Source organism: Rhea americana, unplaced genomic scaffold, assembly GCF_003343005.1.
Source record: "Rhea americana isolate MKP2758 unplaced genomic scaffold, rheAme1 scaffold_46, whole genome shotgun sequence".
NCBI lineage: Eukaryota > Metazoa > Chordata > Aves > Rheiformes > Rheidae > Rhea > Rhea americana.
This window is the reverse complement of record NW_028186601.1, coordinates 1,570,025-1,577,656: the sequence shown is the minus strand read 5'-3', so window position 1 is coordinate 1,577,656 and position 7,632 is coordinate 1,570,025.

Sequence of the window (7,632 nt, the reverse complement as noted above, 5' to 3'; positions counted from 1 at the left end):
CTCCACGCTGGTGCTGGGCGGAGAGGGAGGCCGGCATCACGTTAGCCCGAGACACGTGTCTTTTTACGTTCAGTTGCGCTGAAATAAAGAGCTTTGGGGTTTTCCAAGGTTTAACTCTGCGTTTCTCTGCGGAAACCTTGCCTGCGCCTGGGTTTCTGGTCACTCCAGGCCTGGTAGGAACCAGCACAAAGGCAGCTTTTCCTTTTCACTGCTCGATCTTGGGCAGGGCCAAGCATCCACAGCCTTCATCGACCTGCAGCTGGCCGGAAAAGGCTCACAGAGGCTGTGTAGCAGCACCGTTCACATAGATTTCCAGATGCGAAAAGGAAAGGCGCTAGAGGAGCGGGGGGAAGCCCTCCTCCACGTGCGGGGCGCCAGCCCCTTGCGCGGGCACTGCGACCCGGCCTCCATCTCCTGGCACCCAGCTCCACTGCGGTGACGGCTGCTGCACCGCGCTCCTCGCCCTCCCCCCAGCCGGGGTGTGCTCCCTGCTTCGCTTTCTGTCTAGAAGCACCGCTGCAGAGGGAGGCAAAGCTGGGGAGGGCTGTGGCTCAAAAGGAGCACGTGGAACGACGTTTGTGTTCCCGAAACCCTTCCTGGCATCTGTAAAATCTGAGAGGACAAGCTGGCACAATGGACAGAGAAAAGTAGGACTTAGGAGATAGCCCAAGGAGGCCTGAGACTTTTTGTTGGCCACAGGGCCCATAAATTATCTTGGCAGCCCTGTGTTAGTGTTAGACGAACGCAGGACTCGCGTCCATCACAGGATCGGGAGGAGAGGCAGCAACAAAGGAACCGCTGTGCAGAAGGGAACGAGGGAAACCTCACTGAACCCTCACTCAGCAGGCTTTAGGAGATGTAACATTACTTTAATGTGCCACTATATCTACATTTAGAAAAAGGGTCATAACATAGAGTGGGCTGCACTGCTAAACAATTCTGTCACATAATTGTTCTCAAACCGACCTCCTGCTGAGGGTCTCGCAGTAACTTCCATATCACACTGACACCATGCTACGCTTGAATCCAAAGTAAGCTCACAAAGCAATGGGGGGAAAGGAAAAAGCGACGGAGCTGTGAGTGGTGGTACCGACAGTTATAGCATGGATGAATGAAATCCTTGAAATAAGCAGGAGCACTTCAGTGTCTCAGACAATAATTCCGTATCTAGGAGTACTGCTTTCGACCGGGTAGAAAGCTGTGTCCTCTCTCTGTAGAGACAAATTCCTAGATTCTGTAGAGTTTGGATCATGTCTTAATAAAAACACATATTATTTTTTCCAGCTATTAAATGGAGAGAAAAACAAAAGCAGATGAACACCAACTGTGATGTGGAGTGAGGATGGAGAGCAGAAATGAGCATAATATTTAACTCTGCTGGATTTGTTTCTAAGCTTTGTTTTACAGTTAGGATTTTTGATTTACGCTGGTGAAAGGTATAGATATTTTATTAGTTTCTATTAATTACTAGAGCTGGAATCCCACCATCCTGGGCAATGGATCAGCACAAGACACAAAAATAATGCTTACCATAAAGTATTTGTGATCTAAATAATGTCAGTTGTGTGGTATTTGACTCCATTCATACAGAAATATACATTGTAGAATACATACAAACATTTTCATTATACAGGTCTGTATGTATATATACATATGCACTGATTTCAGCATATCTGGTGAGTTTAAGAACACAGATTTTTAATCCTCAACTTTTAAATAATCTGAGACTCTGAAATTAGAACTGTAAGATTATATTTTAAAAAGGAAAATTAAACGTAGTTGGATTCAGTTTTTTTTTTGTTTTTTTTTTGTTTTGTTTGTTTTTTTTGTTTTTTTTTTTTTTTGGGGGGGATACCAGGAGTAGGGAATCTCCTTGCAATGAAAAGGGCTAACAAATACTCTACCTTGGTCAAGAATTCTAGTAACACCCCACTGATCAGCTGAACTTCTAGAATCTCCTGTAATATCCTTGAGGAAAGGGGCCATGACAGTTTTTCAGTATCTCAGATTGAGGCTCTTCCATGTTCTACAGAATTTACCTTTCTTTGATAGAAAATTAAAGTTTCTGTCCTCTGGTTCGGAGCTGGCCTCCACACAGAGCTAATCAATGTGTTGCTGTAGTGTTTGCTCTGCAGCCAAACTGAAACAATGCAACACCAACACGTGTGAACTTTTCCATTCATTGTAATGAAGTGTTAGCTACAAAACAGAGTTTTGGCAATTTAATTTGCCTTGTGTGCCTCAGTCTGTGAAAGAGGTTTTAAAATAAATAATAAATAAGTTAGAAATACATTATTTTTGGAGTTACTAGCTCTAAAAAGTCCAATAGCAACAGAAAGTGAAGACTTAGGCAGAATGAGGCCTGATGTCTCACATTAGTATCATTAGTTTCCAAGATGAAATTACAGTGTTACAGTGGTGTAGCACTGATTCCATGGAAAAGCCTGGGAAGACATCATGTTTGTAACACTTGCTGAAAAAAGAGAAGGCTTGGTTGAAGTACATCATCTTAGTTCTCTCCAAAAAGAACACACAGAAAACAGTTCACCATATTCTACTTGATAATGGAGTTAGTGGACAGTTAAGGGTAGCATTTGAGGGTAGGAATTTTCTGTCTCCTGCTTTTTTTGTTCATGGCCACAGTCAGAGAAATTATTTGAACACTTCAAACTTGACATGTGCATGGGTTATAATGCAAAGTCTGCTTTCTGTACAGAAATCTTCCTTGCTATATTGAGAGAATATACACTTAGGACTAAAGAAACTGCAACTCCAAATAATACACTTTAAATCGCATACCTGCTACTGCCTCTTCTCCCTTCTGCAGAGAATTTCAGTGGAAGACTATTGTTGCCTCCTTTCCAAGCCGGTGATCACTGTAACAATGAACCCCGGCAATCCGGACTTTTGTGGAGGCAGAAGTCATTGTTCACATACTGCATGGGTTAGTCTGTGCCGGTCTTCCTTTGGTCTCAGGTGCATGACAGAATTCACTGAACATGTAGATAATCAGTCGCCTCATTACATTTAGGGAGGTAGGACTGTGCTGTTATACAGTTTCCATAAGGAGAAAATAGTCACCATTCTACCTACTAATATTACTAGCAAAGGACCACTCTAGGAAAGTGTTCATAGTAACTCCAAGTGATCCAAGGCATTTACTGCTTAGGAGATCTGAAACTAGAGAGGTGGACAGTATTAAGATATAAAAACTGCAAATAAATTAAAAATCAGGAAGCATTTGTTTGTCTCTATTTAAACTGTGAACTATCATTAAGCAAAGCCTGAAATTTTAAAACTGTATTGTAGAATATAAATGTTTCCTAGATAATTCTGTAGTGTTTCTAATTCCAATATTTTTCTATATTTTTCAGTAGGTTTTGGTCAATTATTGCTGAGTTTGGAAAATTAAGAGGAGATAGCCCAAGGCAGTAAAGCTGAGATGGATTATAAGAACATACTACACTGCTAAATCTTTGGGGGGAAAAAGATTGTATTTTCCTTGATTTATAAAGAAACCAGGAGAATGGTGCCATAATTCTAGTTAAGATCTTTTCACATTAGAGTAATGCTGATGACACTGATGAGAATAATATTGAGAGATAATATCCATATATTCCTTTTAACGATGTCATTTGGACACATTTGGAATCTCTTATGGAAAACACACAAACTCACTTTATCATATTAGGAAAAATTAAAACTCTTCCTCATTCTGTGGAGCTGCTTTGCTTTCAGTAGTAGTTCTGCAAAACACAACTTCACATATTTTACCTATGCTTTGAATAAAAACAGAAACTTTTTAAAAGCTTTAAATTTCCTTCTTTGTATTCATTGTTGGGTTGGAAGCAATTACAGTACCTTTCACAGAAGGTTCTAATACCTTCCGATGAGGAAAATATAAGCAGGAATAGGCAAACTTTTAAGCATCTAAGGTTTTGTTTTCATGCAAATGTCCTCATTTCCTTAGTAATAAAGCACAAAGGAAGGAAAAAACTAAATACGTGGCATATAATAGAAAGAAGAATGTTTCAAATATGGAAAATGTTAAGGTTTCTAAGTGAGCATCAAAGGTTCTTTAACATTATAATGATGCCTTACATTCAACTTTACTTGCTTTTATCCTAAAGGAGCAGGTATGCACACACAGTATTAAAACTCATTTTGTGTAGGATTTTTTATTCTTTCTACAGGTCACATGTCTTTCTCAGCTAGAGCAATATTAATATAAATCAGCTACTGGAATATCAGCCAGTATGTTTTCTAAACCATGCCAGGACTAATAATGAAGTGCTTAGAATGCTAGCAGTCTATCTCTATTAGCATTCTCAACTTTATTACCACAGATGAAGATGTGATAATTGGAAATTTTGCCAAAAAGTTCCAGATATGCCTCTATAGCAGTTGTTTCAGGCACTACTAAACAAAGCTAACAATGGTGTGGAGTGTGGTTAACTGGCTGGCATTCAGCTGTCTACGACAGGAGGAAACTGTGGAGGAAAGAAAAAAAAGAAAAGAATTACTCAGTCTGAAATATTTGGCAAAATACAACATTGATTTCCTCCCCCCCCCCCACCCCAGCATAAAATATCAGCCAAAGTTCACTTTTGTATCTGATTTAGAGGACATCAGCAGCATGGGGTCCTCCTGCCTCTTCACAACATCACGGGGTTTGTTAGTTGAGGACCAGTGCAGATGACATGGGTTCACCTCACATTACAAACATTACTTCCTTTAGTATTTCAGTGTTTTTAGCTGCTTAACCTAATCTGATCTTGCTTCACAGGTGAAATCAAAGTGCTTCCCAAATTGTGCCACTGTAGTTTTAGTAAAAGCTAGCAATGCTCTTTAAATTAAAAAACAATGCAAACTGTGTGGTTATATGCATAGGGTCATAGAATCATCAGAAAAGTGCCTTTTCAGAAACTGTGTCATTACTGGTAACTTTTGACTCAGTAACACATATGCACTGCTTCAGTGTCCCAAATAAAGTTATCATCAAAACACTGAATGAGTGCTGTTATGGTCAACTTAAAGAAATAATAGTATTTGCCCTCATATGACTTTTCCCTTCTCACCGAATGCAACTTATCTACTGCATATTTCTTACACTGTTCTCTTTGTTCTTGAAAAAAAAATTACTCATTACAATCCCATCCTGAACAATAAAAAGAAAAGCAAGATCATTATTAAAAGAAACACAAACAACTCATTGATTAAATAAAAAAAAGTTCCCAGGACAACTGGGGTTTATAAATAAAGTGCACATCTCCATTAATTTATGGGAAGTAAAATTGGTTCGAACATACACAAAAAAGGGAGGTTGGTTGGTTTAGAGGGTTCTTTGGGGTTCTTTTTGTTTGTTTTACTATTTTCTGCATGCTCTTTCTGACAGAATTATCCTGACAAAAGCAGCCAATATAGACACAGTTGCACTGAAAAAATATACTTTTTCTTGCAATTACTTGGGGAAGAGAGCAGCCCGGAATAACCTATTCCAGCAAAAGCACAGATACATCTCAAAACTAGAGATAGGGATACACCTAGTACCCCTGCATTGCTATATGAACGTTACTATTTCCATAGCTCAGATACTTACATTTTGTTCCTTAATGCCACATTTTTTAACTCCTCAGTAATCACACATTGTTGATTCTAGCAAAACTCTCCATATAGCATCTGCTGTGGAGGAAGCTGGAATAAATACTACTAAGGCCTGCTGCTGCTGCTCTTTGTGCTATTTCAGGAGGAGTACAGAGAGGCCCCAAGTCTTTCCTCCTACCAGACCATATAAGAAAGATCCCTGCCACCTGTAGGGGAGCAGGATACGGTTACAAATCAAGTAAGGTAGAGAATTTAGAGATACTATCTCCCAACACCTTATGTCAGTCTGCAAAAAGAGACTAAACTCCACAATAGCTGACAACAGCAGGGCAATAGTTGACATTCTCCGATTTTTAACCAGCTGAACCCTACAGTAAGCAATGGAGCAGGGAGGCATTATGTGTAAAAGACCACAGCACACAGGAATTAAAGGAGGTATGAGCCCACGACTGCCCCTCTGTGCTCTGTTACTGGAGACTGGCCACAATCACTGCATTTATCTATATCCAGACCTTGTGGGCTATTTGATAACAGAATTATTTAGACCTCAGTGTGCCTGTGTCTTTCCTTAATACTATATTCTTAATACCGTATTCACAGTACATAGAACAAAGGCACAATCAGAGTCTTACCACAGTGAGATTTAAGATACAAGGGAGCCGGCATGATCATGACTGCTTTGCTCAGGGGCCCCTTTGATACAGCCCCTCACTCTGACCTGGCACTGAGAAGGACAGAGGCAGGGGGGAAGGAGCAGGAGGTAGCAAAATCACTTTTTTTTGTTTCAGGGAAGACTTGTCTTAAGCAGTGGGATTTCTCCACTTGCCATCCCCTCACAACTCTCTAGTATATAGGTAATGTGAAAGTGGCTTTAACGAGAGATTCTGATGTCTTATATTTTGGATGTTTACCTGAAAAAGGTCTCCAAGGAACCTCTGACGCTTGTCTATTGCTGCTAAAGACTGAGTGATTCACCTGCACGTTCTCTCATATCATTTTGATTTCCCTTTCTGAAGGAAAAGACCATCGGACAAAAGCAGCTCATTGAATGATGATGCTTCAAGTCATTGAATGACTGAAAACTGAAATGAAACTGAAAAACTGCACAGTGAAAAAAACTCAACACTGACAGTGCCATGTCCGAAATTTGAAGACTTTTGTGAATATTTGTATTTATCATCATTAGCCTATACAGAATGATGCTGCATTAGCAAAGTCCACACTCTATTTAACACATACTGAATTTTGTACTGTTAAGCTCTATATATTTTCATGTTTTTCCTATTGAATTTTGCATAATGGATTTTATGGAAGAAAGTGAAATTGGAACTTTTTATACTTCACACAGCCATTTTTTAAACCAGAAGTGTATTTTGTTTTCTGAAATTGGTATCTCCTTTCAAACAAATATGTGATAAAAAATGTGTTCATGTGTGAAAAAGCCATATGTAGGGCTGAAATTCTGGCCAACTTGTTATACAGATACTACATGCTAGAGAAACGATGACTCAGTAGGGGAATTTTACTCATCACATAATACACTAACAACTTCAGATGCAAAACCTTGCCTTCACTATTCTTAGTCATGTCAGAGTCCAGGGAGGAAATGATGTGCAGGGGGAAAGGCACAATAGCTCAGGAAGCTATTTTACGGATTTCTGAAAAATAGGACACTTAGGGTCCATGAAAGATCAAGCACTGATGTGGTGATTCCCAGTCTCTAGTGGGAAGGAAAAGGATATTTTGGCCTTTTCCTCCAAACTTGCAAGGGTTCCCAGCTCTCTAACCACCTACTCTGTTGTTACACTTAAAACAGGCAGAAAGCTACCTGCTGTCATATTGGTGATTTTCTATTTTGTGTATCCGTTTTGTTAATTAAGTTGTGGAACCAGAAAAAAACACAAGCTAGACCAAAATTTGTGCATCTTACACTTAGCTAATGCTGGCTGACTCCATTGGTCACCTTGTTTTTTCTGCTGTTTTTTAATTTCTGTATTTGGATTCATGAAGCAAGTGATCTCTTGGTCC